General features: G+C 48.7%; 1 protein-coding gene and 1 long non-coding RNA gene across 4 annotated transcripts in view; one reads left to right on the plus strand and one right to left on the minus strand.

Annotated features, from left to right (window-relative positions):
- The window catches only part of KIF26B (kinesin family member 26B), a 469,574-nt gene that overhangs the window by 222,650 nt on the left and 228,110 nt on the right, over positions 1 to 18,814 (plus strand). The window lies entirely within an intron of this gene.
- Positions 4,811 to 18,814, minus strand: part of LOC128313073 (uncharacterized) — a 29,130-nt gene continuing 15,126 nt past the window's right edge. Inside the window, exon 3 of the long non-coding RNA XR_008293238.1 lies at positions 4,811 to 5,540. This is a non-coding gene — a long non-coding RNA (uncharacterized LOC128313073). The remainder of the gene's footprint in view (positions 5,541 to 18,814) is intronic.

The following is an 18,814-nucleotide window of genomic DNA, read 5'->3' on the forward strand; positions in this document are numbered from 1 at the left end:
ATGCTGAGAGTTTGTGAAGTCAGAGAAGGACGAGACGGACCACGGGACTACGTGTGGTCCTCGTGTTCTTCCATCAGGTACTGTGCCCCCTGAGGGATGCTCACATCTTCCTCTGATGAGCACTTGAGCAATTAGCACCAGAGAAAAACTATGCCAAACACAGCCCGGTTGGTCTCAGGTGATGTAGGAGACAGAAAATGGAGCTGTGCGCTCAAGATCTGGCTCTTTCCTAACGATTCACTGTGGGGTTGGAGAAAATTCCCAAGTGAGTGTCTGTTCTAATGGAATGACGCCTCTAGGGAAGACGGAGTGCTTCTAGGGGCTCATGTCGCGGAACTTTGCTGTATTATTATGCTTTTGCTGTCTCTTGTTTTCACTGAAGCGTATGGTACCTACACTTGCCCCCTCGCCGGAATCTCATTCTGACCTGGTGTCGATTCCTTCCCCGCTTGCCCCCAGTTAGACCCTTCCCTGGCCCGCTCCAGCTCCCCGTTGGTCTGTTCCATGCCCCTCCCCCCGGAAGTGAGGCTTCCACTGACTTCCTGTGGCACATTTCTGGTTGGAGTCGGCATGCAAAATCATGCTGTCTGCTCCTGGGACAACAACAACAATTAGAGGGGCGGGTGAGGCTTAAATGCAGCCACCACCACGCTGGTCGAGCTGAGGTCCTCCCTCTGGGCTCCCTCAATCCTTGAGGGCCTCTCTGTCCATCTGCTACACAGAGGTACAGTGTGGGCTTGTTGGCACAGCTTAGGGCAGCAGTTTTGAAGGCCTGAATTGGAGGCCAAGCCCCTACCCTCTGGGTTTCTTGTTTATTTACTCTGGGCAGGTCAAGCTCGCTTTTCTTAGAAAACCTCCGTGGCCTTCTCGGAAAAGAGGGGACTCTTGCTCATGTATATGGATGAAACGAATTTGTAGGAATCCTACCCGTGTGAACATAGTTCCGCTTGAACACGCATCTGTTGCAGTATGAGAGGGACACATTAAGAGGAGCCAAATGTATATTGAGTGCCATCAGATGTCAGGGGCTCAAGGAAACAGTCTCAGGTGTTTGCTGCATGAAAAAGTAAATCCTCGATTGCTTACGAGAGACAGTGAAAGCACTGAAGAAAAAGTGGCCGTAATTCTAAGTCTACACTATTCTCCTTTGTGTTCAAAGAAAAAAAAAATCTTGAAACGCTTGAAATGGATAACCCTAACATCCAGGACCAACCCCAACAGCCTCCAGAACCGCTCTGTGTTGGGGGTGTGTGGACCATAACAGAAACGGCATTCATGGCTTGGCCCGCACCACTCGGGGCCGGCGATCTGCGCGTTTTCGGAGGTGGTGATCTGCACTTTAGAAAATGGCCAGTGTTTGCAGCCCTTTCCCACCTCCTGCTGCAGGGATCGTGTAGAACAGGGCAGTTTCTGATTAAACGAGCCCTTTGTCTGAATGCTGGCCTGTTGGTGTGTTGGCAGTCGCCTTGCAACATCTGGAAATCATTTGCGCAGCTCTGCCTTGGTTGAAAACCCGATTCATGCCTCGGTGTGGCTGTTCTAAGGCAAAGCAAGCGCAGTGAGCCCGAGGAAGCTCAGGTATTCTCACGGTTGGACATTCTGGTTCTTACTGAACATTTTGAGTATCTTCTTTTTACCAGTGTCAGGGTGGGGGCGGAGAAGAAGGGTATCGGATCAAGAGAAAGATGAAGTAGTCCGAGGTGGAATCCACAACCGGCCACGGACGTTCTGACTTGAGGCGAGTGACTTGACGTCTGGAAGCACGCTCCCTCGGTTACCTGGCGGTGGTCACGGGTACATGGCGGTCGTCATCGTGTCTGTTCCACAGGGTTGTGGTGAGGATCACGTGGAAACGCGAGAGCACTTTGTAAACGTCGTCTAGATCCTGCAGACGACATTAAGATGGCAGCAACGGAAAGGGATGGAACATTCTACCCTCCCTGGGAAACCCAGCGAATTCTCAACATTCCCTATGGAGTGGACGACTTTTGTCACGCCCACCGTTACAGGGTGCTTACGTGGCACTTTTTCCCCTGAGCTAGTGACCAGGAAATAGTTCCTTTCTTTTCTTTTCTTTTATGTTTATTTATTTATTTTTGAGAGAGAGAGAGAGAGAGAGAGAGAGAGAGAGAGAGCATGCACAAGTAGTGAAGGGGCAGAGAGAGAGAGAGGAGACAAGGAATCCGAAGCAGGCTCCAGGCTCTGAGCTGCCAGTGCAGAGCCCGATGTAGGACTCAAACCCACAGACCGTGAGGTCACGACCTGAGTTGAGGTTGGATGCTTAACCAACTGAGCCACCCAGGCACCCCAGGAAGTAGATTTTAAAAGCATACACTAATGAAGTCATGTCCGGTCTCTGTCCATCCTCCACTCTTTCTGAATGGACTCCGGGCCATCGCATCCTCCCTCTTCCAGCCCCAGTGTGGACTGTGGGGCAGTCAACAAAGAAAGAGACTATTTCCCCTTTTGCTTCCATTGTATTCAGCGTTTTCATTCATTTTCACCATTGGCTTTGGCCAGGTCCCAGCTGCCTGCTCCTCAGTCCTCCCCAAGTCGCAGGTAATAGACTGCTTAGTTGCTCCTCCCTTCCCTCCTTTCTTCTGGCGTTTTCCTTCTTACTGTTGGATTTTTTTCTGGGGCTATAAAACAAAAAGATAAACCCCCTTCAGGCGAGTTAGAAATGTGTAGTCAACCAACTGAGCCCCACCCGATGGAGCTTCCCGAGGACAACCTCGCCTTGTGGCTCACTCGTGTTGCCAGTTGCCGACGGTGCCTGGTGCCTCTGCGGTGAACTATGCTCCTGAGCCCCGTGTGGGCAGTGTTTGTCTCTGAGGTGTGACGCCTGACCTTTACAATTGCCGCAGAGGTCCCAGCAGGTCACCAGGCCGGAGTGGTAGTGCTCAGTGCTTCCTCATTTAAATGTAACCAGGCGACATTTATCGAGGGTTTCATCTATGCCGCACACCATTCTGAGTACTTTACGCAAATTTGAACTTCAAGAGCCCCCCATGAGTTGGCCCTCTTGTTATCCCATGGCTTAAATCTGGAAACGAAAGCACGGATCGGACAGTGAGGCCAAGGTCGATGCAAAGCACACGCGTCACAGAAGCTACAGAGAAAAACATTTTGACCGACGGCTTTGTATTTTTCTAATTTTGTAAGTTGCTAAAATACCGCTTCGTACCTCACTCAGAGTCGAAGCTGAAGGTTTTCCAGGGACTTGGGATCTGCTCTTCCTCGTCCTCCCCCCCTCCCTCTTGCTTACCACGCTCCAGGCACACCCACGTCCCTGTGCTTTCTCAGAGAGCGCGAGACCATTCCCTCCTGCGAAGCTCTGCTCTTTCTGTTCCCTCTGCCCTTTCCCCAGATTTCTGCTCGGCTCCGCCGTCCCTTCCTTCAGATCTTTGCTCAGATGCCCTCCCTCACCTCCCTGTGTAAAAGTAAAGGCATCCTGTCTCTCTGTCTCCCTCCTCCCACACAGCACCTGCCTACTGTCTTCAGTTTTAGTGGAATGAACAAACGAATCTCAGACTAAAAGGGAGGAGGGCAGGCAAGTCTCCAGATTTTCCTCCACCGAAGTTCTTTGAGAATTTCACACCTTTTCCCTTTCACTTCAGACCTCGTGCTCAGGGAGTAAATTCCCCGTTTAGCTTTAGGACGTTTTGGGGAGACGGAGTCAGAACAAAGCCCGAAGAAGGCATCCTTGGGAAATTGGGATTCTTAGGAGAGAGTGAGTGCCTGGTAGTCTTTTTCAGAGAAGGATTTGCAAGAGATGGGGCGGGTGGCCGGGCCTGGGGCAAAACACACAAACAAACAATCAAACAATCAAAGAGTTAATGCAGAGGGAAGGAGGCAGGACCTGCACAGTGCAGCAAGGTACGCCCATTTTTCTTCCTGTCTCCTTGCAAGCCTGTCTTTTCCTCCCTTGACTAAACCTCTTCGCTTTTTGTCCCCTGCTTTGATTTATTATTTTAATTCTATAGCTGTCCTGGTGAAGCATGTAAAGCATTTGGGGATAAAATCATGTGGAAGACATTATAGAAACGAAAGACGTGTTATTTTATGTGGTACTGGGTAGGGGTTCACTATGCTGATGAATCATTTCGTCGACGAAAACACAAATCTGTCCACAGCGTGGTCTATCCACTGAACAAGAAATTGGCTTCTCATTGAGGGGATAGGAAGGAGGAAGTTAGGGACATCGTGATACTAATTTGGTGAGAAACACGTAGAATTGAAGCGCGAAGGGACCCGGTGAAGTCTCTGCTTTTTTATATTGCGGTGGCGGGGGGGTGGTCCTGAAGGTGGGATTTTTATTTTCTTGCCTCTAAAATGGAAATAATGAATTTCTCTTTTTCTTCTATCTGATTATTAAGGCTTAGATCTCATGAGAACAGTGCCTGTCCAATCCCCACCCCACCCCCGGCTGCCCTGCTCTTGGCCCATGCCTTGTATACAACAGGAGCTCAATAAGTGAATGTTGAAACAGGGAACCAACCATGCTTGAAAAACTCAGGCCTGTCTTGCTTCTCAAGTGACTGAAATGCTTAAAGAAGCTAAAACTTAAAAAAAAACAAAAACAAAAAACAACCGCGGGAGCGTACTTGAAAATCGTGTAATTTATTATGCTGCCTCAGAGTTCTCATCATTCGGAGCGCTAGTATTCGTGGGAAAAGTAATTGTGATGGCTAAAACATAAATGGAATTTTTTTTATCATTATTGATTTCAACACAGATTCTGCAACATGTTTTTTTTTTTAAGAGGGGAGAGAGAGAGAGAGAGAGAGAGAGAGAGAGAGAGAGAGAGAGAGAGGGCGTGCGCATGCGCAGGCCAGGGAGGGGGAGAGAGAGAGAGCGTCTTCAGCAGGCTCCACCCTGAGCACGGGTCCGGACGCGGGGCTCGATCTCACGACCGTGAGATCGTGACCTGAGCCGAAATCAAGAGCCAGCCCCTCAACCGACTGAGCCACCCAGGCGCCCCTCCCTGCAGCACACTGCTTCTGATTATCGGCTTTCTCTTTAGCTGAGGCCGAAGTGATTTCAGCATCACACGGTAATGACGTGCTGTTCCTGGAACCTGGTGTGTTTGTCATGAAATACACCGAAATTCGGGAAACGCCATTTCAAGAGTCTAGAAATAATGGCCTGTGTCATTTTCTTGACAGCCTCCAACACCGAGGCCTTAAGAGTCCCTAGTTTGTCCTTTTCAACTCTAGCAAAGGGGGAAAAGGGCCTTGGCCGTGACAAAGGGAGACGAATTGTCTTGGGGCCTGCTGTGAAAAGGGTGTAATCAGCGTGAGGCAGGCCGCTCTGAATAGTAATGATAATAAAAAAGAATAAATGCGGACCATCACTCACAATTTATTTCTAGTCTTTTAGGTGCCTCAAAAAATAAATGTGGTTCATTTTTCCCAAATAAATTTTCCTTTAGTATCATCTCTGTCTCCTTGGTGCTCGATTGAAGGTGGCAAGATGGCCCTCGCGGAGCGGGCAGAGTGTTTCTTCCCCAGCCTGGCTGTGCCGAATTTTAGCGACGCTCCCTAGGGATGAAGAAACACTGAAGTCCTAAGTCCTGCTACATGCCCTAGCCACCTGCAAGTATTTTAAACTCAAAATGACACCTTGTTCCCACCCTCCAGGGCCTCTGGGTATCAGGGTAAAGTTGAGAGAGGGAGTGGAGGAGGGTTACTAGCCAACGTGTCACGGAGTCCTGGCTGGGGTCTCCCAGGAGCCTCCCCCACCGGGGCCCGCAGCCCCTCACACACCACTGTCTCCGGGCCCCTCAGGAACTCACGCGATGGATGTAGCTGGTGGTAGCAGGCGCTATTGACCTCTGCCCCCCTGTGCCTACCACTCATGGTTCACCGAACCAAACCTTGTAGCTCCCGAGGTCCCCCGCCTTTGTGACTCTGCCCCAGGGTTTTCCCTGGCTGCCAGAGACCACCTCACTCAAGCGTGGGGCCAGCCAGAGTGCCAGGGAGGAAATCCTGTTGGGAACAGCTCCCAAATAAGACTGACGGGAGGTGGGGGTAGTTCCCCCAGCTCCCCTGCCCGTTGGTTGGGACATTGCTGAGGCCTAGTCCACTCTGACCCTGATCCATGGTCCAGGTTTCCTCAGTAGGACTGAGCCCCAGCTGCCCCTGGATCAGCAGCCCCTTGATAATGAACCCTGTGGTGGCCTCCTTCCCTCCCAGTCTCACTCCCACGCCCCTACTCCTGCTTCCGGGAACCACCTGCCAATTAACCCTCCCAGCACTTTCATCCTCATCCAGGGATGCTTCTAAGGACGCCCAGCATAAGATACTGGCAGTATGTCTTCATTCACTCATTCACTCATCCATCCATCCATCCATCCATCCATCCGTTCATCTGTCCATCCACCATTTTCAAGTCCATGCTATAAGCCAGGCATTACATTAGACACCAAAGACAGCAAATGGGCAGCCACTGCCCTCAAGGAGCTCTCAGTCCAGAGGATCCTCAGTCCCATTACTGGGCACTTAGAAACAATATAGAAGTTCAGAACAGAGAACCCCGGAACTCCCAGGATCACTCCCCCTGAGTCGAGTGGTTGTTTGGATGTCAGAGGTGACTTCACAGCTCTTGTTATTATTATCAGAAGTGATCTTATCCATTCATTTGCTTACTGGCTTATGGCCTGTCTCCCCTTCTAGCATGTAGGATCCATAGAAAGAGGCACTTGTCTCTCTGTTCCCTAGTGGCATCCTCAAACCTTGGAATGGGGCTGGCGCTCGGTCAGTGTTTGGTGAGTGCCCCCTGGGGCGTCTGGTAGCCTCCTCCCATCTCTCCTGGGGTGGGTCACCTGTGAGGCAGCAAAGCTCAGTTCCACTGTGGAAGTAGCATCTCTGCGTAGGGCAGGAGAGAAAGAACGGGGCTCCCTGCCTTGGACGCCACGCCCCGAGGGCTGGGGCTTCCTTTCGGTCCCCGCTCCTTGGGAACTAAGTACTTTGCCCAACTGTGTACCTGAGGCGAGCGCTTTCCTTTAACATGATGTTTCCTTTAACATCGGGGCACCTGCATGGTTCAGTCGGTTAAGCGTCCACCTCTTGATTTCAGCTCAGGTCATGATCTCACGGTTCGTGGGATCAAGCCCCCCATCAGGCTCTGCACTGACAGTGTGGAGCCTGCTTGGGATTCTCTCTCCCTCTCTCTCTCTCTGCCTCTCTGCCCCTCCCCCACTCTCTCTCTCCCTAAAAAATAAATAAAAATAAATATGAAAAAAAATTTAACATGATGGAAGGGAATGTGCTTTACTCAGAATCTATTGATTTAAATGTCCATCACATCTAATAAAGCACCTTCCCCCCCCACCCCGGGGGCGCCTGGGTGGCTCTGTCAGTTAAGTGTCTGACTTCGGCTCAGGTCATGATCTCACGGTTCGTGAGTTTGAGCCCCGCGTTGGGCTCTGTGCTGGCAGCTCAGAGCCGGGAACCTGCTTCGGCTTCTGTGTGTCTGTCTGTCTGTCTCTCTCTCTCTCAAAAATAAACATTAAAAGAAAAAGAGTTTGGTAAAAAGCACCTTCCTGGGAACATCGGGCTGGTGTTTGGCCAAACAACTGGCCACCATAGCCTAGCCAAATTGGCCACCAAACCTAGACTCAGCACGGAGGTTCACTGGAAAGTCCTTTCCATTCTGTGCGGTTCGTCAAGTGTGTATGGAGACTTGATGGGGCTGCTGCTGGAGCTGAGTCTTGACGATCAGGCCACCGAGGGGGTGTGCTGGCCAGGCCTTGGGTGGCACACTTCTGCTGGCCCCATCTTCATCCCTTGTTCTGTAGCATCCCCGCCTGGTGACATGTTCAACTTAATCTTTGTGTCTTTTGCATAAGTTGGAGAAGCCTTTATCATTCATTACTTAAGATGCCGTGCACTTTGTTTTCGCGTTCATGTTAAAGAGAGAGAAAATAAAGATAGACACCATTAATCTTTAAGCCTCCCCTGTGGTCCCGATTGCCAACCACAGCCTCCAAGGCCCGTGGGGTCTTACTACATTGTATGTTCTTTATTTCCTTTAAGGCCGGGCACGTGAGGAAGATTGATTTACGGAGCCTGGGACCTGCTTAGTTGTGGGGGAGGGAAGCAAAGGGATGTTCACGCTGCGGTAAACTTCAACATTACTAGGATTTCCTTACACAGCCAGGAAAAATATCCCCGTTTACGTCTATTTCTATTGGAGCTCATAAATTAAAGGAAAAAAAAAAAACAAAAAAAAAAACCAAGTCTATTTCCTATACACCTGGAACTTCAAAATCACAATTGGTGAACCTGTGATTGCCCCCGTCACGGAAGAGACACGAGGGTGACGGCTCGGACGGGGTCTTGCATCATGGCTTCAAAACCCAAGCAATGACTCTCCCCGTGTCTTTTCACGGTGCTTAAAAAATGTCAGGATGAGGTAAATGATTTACCTAAAGCATGGACTCTAAGACTTTGGTCCTACTCTCTTTTTCCTCTGACCTCCCTCTTTTATAACTGACTCTCTTCTCTGGCTTCTTTCTCTCCCTTTGTGTATTTGTTTCAATTTTATTTTATGTAAATTTCAAAACAAGTCTAACAGCATCAGAGACAAAACACAGGAAAGTCTTCTTTATTTTCCGTTCTGTTCTGAGCCGTAAATTCCTCCATGTACTCAAATAATACACCCAGGAGGGCTGGTGGGCTGAATGTGATTGATAAATATTTTAGCACCTGCCCACCACAGGGCTTCCAGGAGTGAGAAATTACTTTTCCTCCTATCCCTAAGGGATTGAGCGTCACCTGCCCGTAGCTGCTGTGTGCCATTCTACAGGGGTCAAGGCTGAGCGGTCCTCGTGGACAAAGAATTATGGGCACCCTCGAGGCCCCATGGCCTTTGACTTCTTCGTTTTGTTCTTTGAGGACTATCTTTAGTTGTTTTTGTTTTGTTTTGTTTTTGAGAAAATGCATACATAAAAGAGAAAGAGAGGATATACTTTATTTCGATTTTTAGAAGCCATTTAAAAATATGTCGTACCGGAAGCAGTAGAAATGATTTTCCACTGTCGTACCACCCAGCCCTTCCACTTTTGGGTATTCCCCAAAGAGCGGTGGAGGGACAGGAACATTCATAGCAATATTATTCGTAGTAACCCCAAACCGGGAATAATGCAGGTGTCCACTGGCTGATAAATGGATGCGTAAAACGTGGTCTGTCAACACAATGGAATACTATTCAGACCGTTCAGACTATTGGTTGATGCAACAACACTGATGAATCTTAATAATTACAGTGAGTGAAAGAAGCCAGACCCCTCCCCCCCTCTCACCCCCACAACCCAAACCAGGAGAGTACATATGGTATGATTTCATTTATATAAGATTATAGACAATGCAAACTAATCTGCAATGACAGAAAACATATCAGTGCTTGACTGCCCATGGGGAGGGAGGGACAGATAACAAACGGTCTCTGGGGGATGACAGATACATCTGCTATCTTGTGATGGTTTCACAGGTGCATATATGACAGGAGTTATCGAATTATATACTTTGAGCATGCACCGTTTATTATATGTCAGTTAGACCTCACTAAAGCTAAGTCGATGGGGTTTGTGGGCACTAGAGAAGATGTTTTGAGCTGGAGAGGGGATTGTCTTAGAGAGTAAATAAAGAGTTTAGGTAAAGGATCATCTTCTCTCGGGGGGGCGGGGAGTGTGAATACTAGGAACCCCTAGGAAAACATACTGAACTGACCTTATTTAAGATTTTTTGCAAAGGATCAAGATAAGAAAGTACCATGGCAAATCTCCACATGTGTGCACAAAACTAAGTTCCTCCAGGTAATAAAATATTGTCAAGGTAGAATAAATAGGTAAAGACGCAAGCAGAGAAACTTAGCAAGGAGCCGTGTTTTCGGTAAAGCAATTCAAACTGTCCTTACGGGATTGGAGACGTTGAGAAACTGGTTATAATTGAGGACAAGAACCTAAGGACTTAGTCGCTGGAAGATTCAGTCTAAGATCATGACCAGAGAAACCAACACTAGCAAAGTTTGTTGGACATTTTTAGAAAGGATATTGGAGATGCAGTGAAAGGTATCACCTTGTCCTTGGACTGAAGAAAAATTTGTTAGAACCTAGAAGTTCTTAAATAGATATATTTTTAAAATTTTTTTAACATTTATTTATTTTTGAGACAGAGAGAGACAGAGCATGAACAGGGGAGGGTCAGAGAGAGGGAGACACAGAATCGGTAACAGGCTCCAGGCTCCGAGCTGTCAGCCCAGAGCCCGACGTGGGGCTCGAACTCACGGACTGTGAGATCGTGACCTGAGCCAAAGTCGGCCGCTCAACTGACTGAGCCACCCAGGTGCCCCTAGAAGTTCTTAAATGTTTTTTTTTTTTAACTTTTTAAAGGTTTATTTATTTATCTTTGAGAGAGAGAGAGAGAGAGAGCATGAACTGGGGAGGGGCAGAGAGAGAGAGAGACACAGAATCCCAAGCAGGCTCCAGGCTCTGAGCTGTCAGCACAGAGCCCGTCGCGGGACTCACACCCACGAATGCAAGATCGTGACCTGAGCTGAAGTCGGATGGTCAACCAACTGAGCCACCCCGGCGCCCCAAGAAGTTTTAATAAATATACTTTAACATGTGAAAGAGAAGCCGAAACTACTGAGGGGGTAGAGGGATGTCTCTTTGAGAGTAAGTAGGCTGTTGGAAGAACTCTTCAGTCCAGAGGACAAGGTCTGGGAGGGAATCTGAGTGGCTCACTTGACATGTAGATAGATGAGTCATTAAATCTTGGAGTCATCCCTTAAGACTGGGAAGAGGCCGCATCGGAGGAAAACAAAGCAGGCTGGCCTCCACATGCCAAAGGCACAGCCGTGACCGAGCGAGCATGTATTAAGCCTTCAGGTTCAGGTTCATTCACAGACGGTGGGCTGATTGGAAGCTATTAGACAGAGCTGGGGTGGGGCAGCAAGCCCCCACCTTCTCTGCCCTGGAGGGTGACAGCCTCCTTTCTTGCAAAGGAAGAGATGGAATTCTTTTTTTTTTTTAATTTTTTACGTTTATTTATTTTTGAGAGAGAGAGAGAGAGACAGAGCACAAGTGGGGGAGGGGCAGAGAGAGAATGAGACACAGAATCCGAAGCAGGCTCCAGGCTCTGAGCTGTCAGCACAGAGCCCGATGTGGGGCTTGAACTCACAAACCACAAGATCATGACCTGGGCCGAAGTCAGATGCTTAACTGACTGAGCCACCCAGGCGCCCTGGAAGAGATGGAATTCTTAGCCCAGTGCTTTTGAGTTTCAATCCAATAGCATGGCTGTTCTAGTATGTTTCTGAAATAGTCTTTTCTACAGCGTTTAAACAAGTGGCTACGTTATCCTGAGCATTTTTATCAAGATCAGCTGATATAAATGCCTAAAGTTAACTGAGAACAGGCCAGGATCTAGAAGCCCCTTCGGCAAGTCTGGAGTGGTCACGTGGGTTGGCCGTGTCCCTTGGGAAGCAGACACGCGGTCAGGTTGGTGTAAAGTGACCTCTGGTACCCGATTCAGATGTCGGCTTAACAGACGCTGGGCAGTTCCCTAGCACCTGGGAACTTTTCCCGTCCAAAAGGAGGCAAGACAGGAAGGAATAAAAATCCAGACCAGTGCAGTCACTCGGAAAGAGGGCAGGGATGGCCTGGTGTTCTCTCCTTGGCCTTGGGTGGAATTTGCAGAGTGCCGCTTGGGGACTGTGAACTCCATCCACTTGCTTTCCAGGAACCTGGGGAGCAATACCGCCAACATCTCTATTGCCGTCGTGAACAGGGGTGCGGAGCGTGTGGGCATTGCCGTCCGGCGCTAACCACCAGGAAGGCATCGAGCATGGAAAACGCAGGGGTCCAGGTGCAAAAGTGAAGACACGGGGAAGCCTGGTGGCTTCCCACAGACACAGCCCCCAGGTGTCCTTTGTCAAAAGAATAGAAGGGTACAGTTTAGGGAAAACGTTGACTTCATCCCTAAAATGTCTACACCGCAGCCACAACTGAGTAAGAGTCTTCCTCTGTGGCTGGCTTCTTATTGGCTGTCATTCTGTCACTTTCTGATGCTCCAGACAGAATGGTCATTGCTTCCTCCTGCTTTCTCACCCTGCCCCCACGCCCCCCACTCCCGCCACGTCATCTGTTGGCTCCTGGGAGTGAAGGTTCCAGTCCGCTCAGCTAACGAGTGCGCGATTCCGACCGTAACGAGCAAGCCAGAGAGACCCCAGGAGAGGAAGAAGAAGAGGACGTTCCTATATTTTTATGTGGAGATTGATAATCAAGGCTAAGAATCCCGGCAGAAGGTGAACAGCGCATTAAACAGAGGGGAAAAGATAATAAAACATCGCCTGCTGCGTAACAGTCGCTGGGTAGAAATGTTCCCTGGAACTATCCAGCTGTTGCACTTGATGGCTCATAAAGCCTCCGTAATGTCCGTCAAGGGCCTTTTTTCTTGGTGAGGGACCATTTTTTTCATGCAGTTATGATAGCATCTGGTTCCTGTCCCTGGAAATGCAAGGAATCCACAGGCACGGGCAGACGCCGCTGGGGCAGAGCCCGGCTATTGAGGCATCTGGCTCCTTGAACGGGTTTCGGGTCACTTCTGACCCAAAGCGCATCATCCAAGTGCAGATTCAGATTCGGCAGGCAGGCAGTGACTGAGTGCCTGCTGTGAGCCAGGCCCCGGGTTCGGTGATCTCATTTAATCCTCACACGTGTGAGCTAGCTATCACCTTCTCAAACAGAATACTAAACAAACAAACAAACATAGCCTGGACTATTAGAGGCACATCCCCAGCTCCCTCTGCTGCTGCAGGGGACAGGCTGAGATCCCCGGGCCTGGTGGCCTTTGTCGCTGCCACAAGGTGGAAGAAGACGTGAAAGCTGCTTCCTGCCTGGGTATGAAATCCTTCTGCGTGTGATTGTCCCACCTGGGTGCCTGTGCACTTGTGTGTCGAGGAGGGACGAGCCTTTCCAGCGCACCCCAAATGAACCAAGGGCATACTAGGTGACCTGTTGTTTTCGGTTGGGTTCCCCAGAAGCAGATCCCTAAGTGAGGATGTCTGTGCAAGTGATTTAATAAGAATGTGGTCCCTGGGGAACAGGTGAGGGAGCGAGGGAGGCGGGAAACAGAAAGGGAAGCCAGGAAAGGTTCATCTCTGTATCCTTCCTGCTGGGGAGCTCTGGTGTGTGAGCTCCGGCACAGAGGGGTCCTGAGCTGGGCAGTGGAGCTGGGGCCGTCATTTTCCCTGACCACCCAGTAAGGCTGCAGAGAGAGGTAAATCCCAGAGACTTCCAGTCAAGTCTCCAGCAACCCAAGGGTAAGTCTCTGAAAACAGAGCAGCAGGTACTGGCTGTTGGAAGCAAAGGCATGCAGAAAGGAAGCACACAAAATGCAGAAAGAAGGCTGAGGGAAGGGGGCTCAGCACCAGCGTTCAGCACTGAACTTGCCCTTGGCCACACATAGCCGGCAGAGGAAGGGGCTGGTGAGACAGGGAAGCCGCAAGATTAACCCAGCATCAGCTGTCTATGCACAAGAAAGGACGCTGATCTTCCTGAATTCTGGGGGTGCCGTGTTTCATCACTAAACTGTCTAGGATTGGGGAGCAAGCCAGCTGGAACAGAACATTGAGTTATTTCACGTTGGATGATAGGACAGGATGAGGCCAACTGACGTCTCTTGAGAGTAAGAGGAAGTGGTCCCTAAGTAAACTTCTGTGATCTCTTACAAGGTGGGAAAACAGGAGGGGAAAAGGAGAAGTGGGGAGGAGGTCACCCAAACAGGGGGCCTCCCCATTGGAAATCATGCTGTGACTTGAAGTGCCACAGATTCCAAAATCCACATGTGTCTATCATCAAAACCGAGCGCGGTATGTAAAAAATAATTATATAGTATGCGAACCCTTGGCAGCAATATTTTAAGTGGAAACAGATTTCTTCCATTATAAAGAAATGTCAACTCTTTCTTTTGGGGCAGGGGAGTTTCCTCACATGCATCCCAGCTGAGCAGAAACACCAAATTCCTACGTAATTGATAGCAGAATCTGGTTCTGTCCTCAGCTCACTTTGTATCTGTCACAGCCATCAGTATTGAGGCCTCTGGACACCAAGTACATTATGGTTTTAATGTCGTGATTGAGTAGAGACAAGAACGAATATTCCGCCTCCTTGGGCTGTGTGGCAGCATATAGAGTGAGATCCAAGGGTGGTCACCAGGAATTGGAACGGAACCATGTGTGTCTTATGAAATCCTGGTCTTCCAGGCAAGTCCAGCCCGGGGAGCACCACCAAAAGGTCATGGGTAACAACTTAAAAAGGCAGTTTGCAAATGACATATCAGATAAAGGGCTAGTATAGAGTCTATAAAGAACTCACCAAACTTCACACCCGAAAAACAAATAATCCAGTGAAGAAATGGGCAGAAGACATGAATAGACACTTTTCCAAAGAAGACATCCAGATGGCCGACCAACACATGAAAAGATGCTCAACGTCACTCCTCATGAAGGAAGCACAGATCAAAGCCACACTGAGAAACCACCTTACACTGGTCAGAGTGGCTAAAATGAACAAATCAGGAGACTGCAGATGCTGACGAGGATGTGGAGAAACGGGAACCCTCTTGCACTGTTGGTGAGGATGCAAACTGGTGCAGCTGCTCTGGAAAGCAGGATGGAGGTTCCTCAAAAAATTAAAAATAGAACTACCCTATGACCCAGCAATTGCACTGCTAGGAATTTACCCAAGGGGTACAGGAGTGCTGATGCATAGGGGCACTTGTACCCCAAGGTTTATAGTGGCACTTTCAACAGTAGCCAAAGTATGGACAGAGCCCAAATGTCCATCAACTGACGAATGGATAAAGACGTTGTGGTTTATATATACAATGGAATACTACTTGGCAATGAGAAAGAATGAAATGCCATTTGCAGCAACGTGGATGGAACTGGAGGGTATTATGCTGAGTGAAATAAGTCAGTCAGAGAAGGACAGATACATGTTTTCACTCATATGTGGATCTTGAGAAACTTAACAGAAGACCATGGGGGGAGGGAAGGGGAAAAAATAGTTACAAACAGAGAGGGAGGGAGGCAAACTGCAAGAGAGTCTTAAATACACAGACCAAACTGAGGGTTGATGGGAGTGGGCGAGAGGGGAAAGTGGGTGAGGGGCATTAAGGAGGGCACTTGTTGGGATGAGCACTGGGTATTGTATGTAAGCCAATTTGACAATAAACTATATTAAAAATGAATATTTATTATAAACAAAAACAACAAACAAACAAACAAAGGCAATGAAGGGCTCATGGGTGGTTCAGTCAGTTGAGTGTCCAATTTCAGCCCAGGTCATGATTTTGCAGTTCATGAGTTCGAGCCCCTGGGTCGGGCTCTGTGCTGACAGCTCGGAGCCCAGAGCCTGCTTCGGATTCTGTGTCTCCCTCTCTCTCTCTGCCCCTCCCCTGCTCATGCTCTGTCTCTCTCTCTTTCAAAAATAAATAAACATTAAAAATTTTTTTTCCAAAAAAAAAAAAAAAAGGCAATGAATTAAAATATCTTAATGATGATCATGGAATTATGTTTTGTGTGTGTGTTTATTCGTTAGAGATATCTACTGAAATATTTACAGATGAAACGCTACAATTATGGCATTTTCTTCACAATAACATAGAAGAAGAGAGAGGTTGGGGTATACATGGGATAGGTTGGCTACAAATCGATCTTGTTGGGTAATAAGTACATAGACTATTAACTATAGACTCTTGTCCATTTTCACATATATTTGAAATTTTCCACAATAAAAAGTATACAAGTTATGGATCTAGTTGCTAATGAGAGGCCCCTTTAGAAGACCCAGAAAGCCCAGCCCCGCTGGTCCTAGAGTATCCGTCACATTCTCTCTGGTGACCACCAAGCTCCCGCCAGAGGCCAGGTGAGGACACCTGACTTCCCAGCCTGGTGGCCTCGGCTGCTGCCACCGCTGCTCACCTCCCAGAGCCCGTGCCTGCAGTCCCTGGGCCCCCAGCTTTGCTGTTCTATCAGGCCTCCTCCCTTACTGCTTTGCAAAATTTACTCTTGACATGAGTTTGAAGACCATGCTACTTTGAGCAACGTGGCCTATTACTGTCTCATTTACCCTCATCACATTCCTTTTGTTTTTTAAATGTGTATTTATTTATTTTGAGAGAGGGAGGTGGGGGGAGAGAGAATCCCATGCAGGCTTCACGCTCAGTGCAGAGCCCGATGCGGGGCTCGATCTCACGACCGTGAGATCAGGACCTGAGCCGAAATCAAGAGTCAGACGCTTAACCAACTGAGCCACCCAGGCGCCGCTCCCCATCACATTCCTTTTTCTCAGATACAGACATTAGGGTACACACTGGGTCTGGTTGCTTCTATAGAGGGAATTTGGCTAAATTTCGTAGAGGTAGCTGGGAATAAAAAGTATACGAAGCTTGGATTAGGTCCCAGACACCTACCTTGGAAACAGCATGGCCATGCAGGTAACTAGGCCTTCGGCAGGCTCAGGAAAGCATGGGGTCTTAACCTACTGACTCCCAATTGGGTTTTACCCCCCAGGGTCACCTCCTTTTTGATAAGTCCGGAGGTTCCAGAGCTTAATTAAAAGGAATCGAAAGAGTAATCGAGCTGACTGAACGTAATCTGCCCTACGGTTGCAACCGTGGGTCCTGTTTGAGCTTCGCCTCTTTGCCTCACAGGGCACGGGGTGGATCCAGCCGGCATTCCTGGGACAGGTGCATTGCTGGTATGCTCTGTGTTGCCCCTGTGCTGTTGCTCATTCGATTTGACAGCTCACAAGATGCTTTGGTCTTCTGGGCTCCAGCCCATTGGTCCTGGGAGTACCAAGGAGCTCCTGGGTAATGTTCGAGGCTTGAGGTTTTAATTCCATTCACTCCAGCTTGTCTGTTGGTTTGAGTATCTACTAAGTGAGTGGGAATATGGGGAATCCTGAGAAGATAAATCACGACTCTTCATAAAGGCTAATCTTAGCAGGAATAAATATATATCTTCTCAAGGTATAGCTGATGCTCTAAAGCCTGGAGGAGATGCTGAAGTTCCCTTGGTGTGGAGCATTATAAAAATACCCCAGGGTTCTTATCAGTTTGGTCTGTAGTTCGAGACCTGTCGTTGAGATTCAGAATTGACATCACAACCTATGAAGTGTTGAATCCTCTCTTGCATACACAGAGCTACCTTGAACGTTAATAACTTTATGCTGTCCATTCACTGAAAACCATAGTGAACATCCATTGATTCCAGAGAGTGGGATTGGCGACGCTTTGGCTAACCTTGTGATTTTTTGAACTAGAAGCACCTAGAGACTATTGAATCCTTACAGCGACCCAGAACATTCACAGCCATGGCATTCTCGGAGGGAAGAACCTCCATGCCCGAAATGAGGAGACTGTTGGCGTTAGCACATCTGAACTTGAGGATCGATCCTATGCCGCTGTCATTGGCGTTCCGAATAGGGCCGTGTGGATTTTGAACCCCAAATGAATACAGCTACAGACAGTCCATCACAATAGCAGAAAGGCCGAGCCTGTGGCTGCCATCCATGTCGAGGGCCTTGCTTGCATTGAGGGCTGAGTCCCCGTGGATCGCCGTCATGTGGAAGTGATGGGGGTGACAAAACCAAGATGTTTCTGAAGATCAGGGACAGCAGCTTGCAAGCCCGAGTCAGGGAACATGCTGGGCACGCCACTAAGGAATATGTTTCCCCAATACCTCTTTCTGGAGGTGGCTTTGGATAAGTTGCCTTTGAACTGCATTTGCTTATGAAATGTCTAGTGATCACTTCCATTGTAGCTGGACCAGGAGGGGCTGTGCTTCCTTCTCAGACCTGATTCCTATGTTTCAGTATGAGGCTCCGCGGGGGCTCCGTTTTTATCGTCCCCTCTGCGGCTTTGTGCTGTTAATTGGGTAGGTCACTAAGAGCTGGGAGGTGCACCCACTAAACACCTGGGTAGCTTGAGGTGTTTACACTTGACAAATTGGGAGACAAATTATCACGACTTTCCCATTTTAGACTGGATTGTGGGATTCCATAGTCAAGTTACCCGAAAACCCTTGTATGGATAAAAACGGAAAGCACTGTGGGAGGGAAATGTAGCCAACAAAAGACAAAAACTTAGATTTCAAATGAGTGTGTGTCCCAAGGACATGCCCCTACCGCGAGATGCTTTTTACAGTCTCCTCAGTATCTTTTTTTTTTTTTTCAACGTTTATTTATTTTTGGGACAGAGAGAGACAGAGCATGAACGGGGGAGGGGCAGAGAGAGAGGGAGACACAGAATCGGAAACAGGCTCCAGGCTCTGAGCCATCAGCGCAGAGCCTGACGCGGGGCTCGAACTCACGGACCGCGAGATCGTGACCTGGCTGAAGTCGGACGCTTACCCGACTGCGCCACCCAGGCGCCCCTGTCTCCTCAGTATCTTAACCCAATTACTGCCAATGCTTTGCGCTAATGGATTCCCCACAAGTGGATTTACTGTCCATAGAATCTATCCGTTCTCAAGTGAGCATTTTTCATTCTTATACGTGTGAGTTATGTCCATACATGACGTACATGTGAGCTGTGTCCATACATGACGGATGTGCTGTTTATTGACAAGGAGAGCAGAGCATCGATACGGTTTGCCTTGGGCCGTGCCAACGCTGTACTGTGGGATGCAGGTGGGATATGTCCGGTGACTTTTTTTTGCTTTCGTTGCATTGAACCACTTGTAGTAATCAACTGCTTTCTCCAGTTGGTAGTTCTGGCTGCCATGCCCTTCAGTCTTCCTTGTT

Source organism: Acinonyx jubatus, chromosome E4 (genome assembly GCF_027475565.1).
Source record: "Acinonyx jubatus isolate Ajub_Pintada_27869175 chromosome E4, VMU_Ajub_asm_v1.0, whole genome shotgun sequence".
Lineage (NCBI taxonomy): Eukaryota > Metazoa > Chordata > Mammalia > Carnivora > Felidae > Acinonyx > Acinonyx jubatus.